This window comes from Lathyrus oleraceus, chromosome 5 (genome assembly GCF_024323335.1).
Source record: "Lathyrus oleraceus cultivar Zhongwan6 chromosome 5, CAAS_Psat_ZW6_1.0, whole genome shotgun sequence".
NCBI classification, from domain to species: Eukaryota; Viridiplantae; Streptophyta; class Magnoliopsida; order Fabales; family Fabaceae; genus Lathyrus; species Lathyrus oleraceus.
In genome coordinates this window covers 284,241,144-284,243,605 of record NC_066583.1, presented here as the reverse complement: position 1 = coordinate 284,243,605, position 2,462 = coordinate 284,241,144, and positions in this window count along the sequence as shown.

The following is a 2,462-nucleotide window of genomic DNA, read 5'->3' as shown; positions in this document are numbered from 1 at the left end:
TGCCTATTCAGAGGCCATTCAATCAATAAAATCATGTTATTCAGTATATCTCTGTTTTCATTTTCATTTTACTGTTTTGTTTGCAAAAATGACGTTCGAATTTTTGATAAACATTGCATCATGACACATAAGGGCTTTACAGGTACAGGCTTAATAAACATTTAAAATTGCTGTAAATTTTAAGTGCTTTGGATCGTCTATTCAGAACAGATACCCTCGGGGCATTTCCTTAAAATCTCCTGCAGATGATCGTGAATATCTTCCCCAGTGAAGTCGCCAACAGACGAATTCAGTGTCTTGACCCTGCAGAGCTGATCAGAGTGTTGGATTCTTCAATCCCCAGCAGTTTCTCACCACCGTGCTTCCCCAAGCGGTTGTTTCAGGACATACACTCCCCAGTAGAGTTGACAGTACCAGACTATATATCCCCAACGAGGTTGACAGTGCCAGACTTTATCTTCCCAGCAGAAGTGCCTGCTCCTTAGAGTTCGATGCCAGATCGATAATCCCAATGCAAGATCCATGGTTTCTTTTCTTGAAGCAGAACCTCGGTACCGTATCAGTGTTTGCTCCCCCTGCTGAGTCATCTCTCGCAAATCGTGGTTGCCAGAACCATTGTAGCTTTCCTCAGCAGCAGGCTTCCAATGCCATTCTTTCCCCGATCAGAGTCTCGGTATGGCCAGAACACCGCATGGCTAGTCATCACCCCACAGAGTTCTTTGCGCTGTGCATCTCCAACAGCCTTGCCAGGGTCCAGAAGATGGTGATCATTTCTCCAGCAGATCCCTTGCCTCAGCTTGACATTCTACCCAGCATTTCGCATCCCTGCATGTAGAATCATATTGCATTGCATCCTTCCAAATCGCGTAGCATTTCCATTTTCATGGAGCATTACGTCATTGAAAAATTCAAACATACGCATGTAAGCATAAAACATTCTCGGTATCCCAAGTGATAAGCTAGAAGTTGTTTCCAGTACTCAGACTGAAGATTGTTCATGACTTACCTTTGTTATCCCCAGCAAGTGTCATTGGCCCATGCGCCGCCTCTATTATCATTCCCTATTTCTGCCAATGCTGACAGGCATGAAGTTTTCCGGTATCCAGACCGAAGTGGCATTCAGGCCAGTTTTCCGGTATCCAGACCGAAGTGGCATTTAGGCCAGTTTTCCGGTATCCAGACCGAAGTGACATTCAAGCCAGTTTTCCGGTATCCAGACCGAAGTGGCATTCAGGCCAGTTTTCCGGTATCCAGACCGAAGTGGCATTCAGGCCAGTGTTCCGATATTCAGATCGAAGTGGCATTCAGGCCAGTGTTCCGATGTTCAGATCGAAGAAGTTTTCCGGTATCCAGACCGAAGTGGCATTCAGGCCAGTGTTCCGATATTCAGATCGAAGTGGCATTCAGGCCAGTGTTCCGATGTTCAGATCGAAGAAGTTTCCGATATTCAGATCGAAGTGGCATTCAGGCCAGTGTTCCGATATTCAGATCGAAGTGGCATTCAGGCTAGTGTTCCGATATTCAGATCGAAGTGGCATTCAGGCCAGTGTTCCGATATTCAGATCGAAGTGGCATTCAGGCCAGTGTTCCGATGTTCAGATCGAAGAAGTTTCCGATATTCAGATCGAAGTGGCATTCAGGCCGGTGTTCCAATATTCAGATCGAAGTGGCATTCAGGCTAGTGTTCCGATATTCAGATCGAAGTGGCATTCAGGCCAGTGTTCCGATGTTCAGATCGAAGAAGTTTCCGATGTTCAGGTCGATGCGACTTGTGGCATTCAGGCCAATTTTCCGATATTCAGATCGAAGAAGTTTCCGACGTTCAGGTCGATGCGACTTGTGGCATTCAGGCCAATTTTCCGATGTTCAGATCAAAATCCTTTCCAGTATTCAGACTGCTGAGCGGCATTCAGGCCATGGTTATTTCTATGTTACCATTTATTTTGGTATCCAGTTTAACATTCTTTTTCGATATTCAAACTGACTCTCACCGTACCAGACGAATTCTTCTTTCAAGACCACCTCTTTGCCGATTCTGACAGACATTGTTACTTCACTTCACTTCAGTGCAAATTTTTGGGTTTTTATTGTATTCAATCCCTTGATACCTCGAAAGCACGAAAGCAGCTGCCATCTTCTTTCCGGGTCTCCAATTGATTGAATAGGGGCAGCTGTAATACCCCAAAATTTACCCTTCATTTTTCCTGGAAAAAAAAAACGAAAAAAAAATTAATTTAATTAATTAATTAATTAATTAATAAAATAAATAAAATAAATAAATAAAATATAACAAATTATTTTGGACTTGGGTCTCCCTCATTTGAGCCCATTACCCACGAAAATCAGTCTATAAATACTGAAGTTTTAGTAGAGGAAAACACACTTGGAGATTCACTTGAGAAAAAGGGAGAGAAGCAAAATACTCTGAGGTTTCATTGGAACAAAACACTGGACAAAACCTG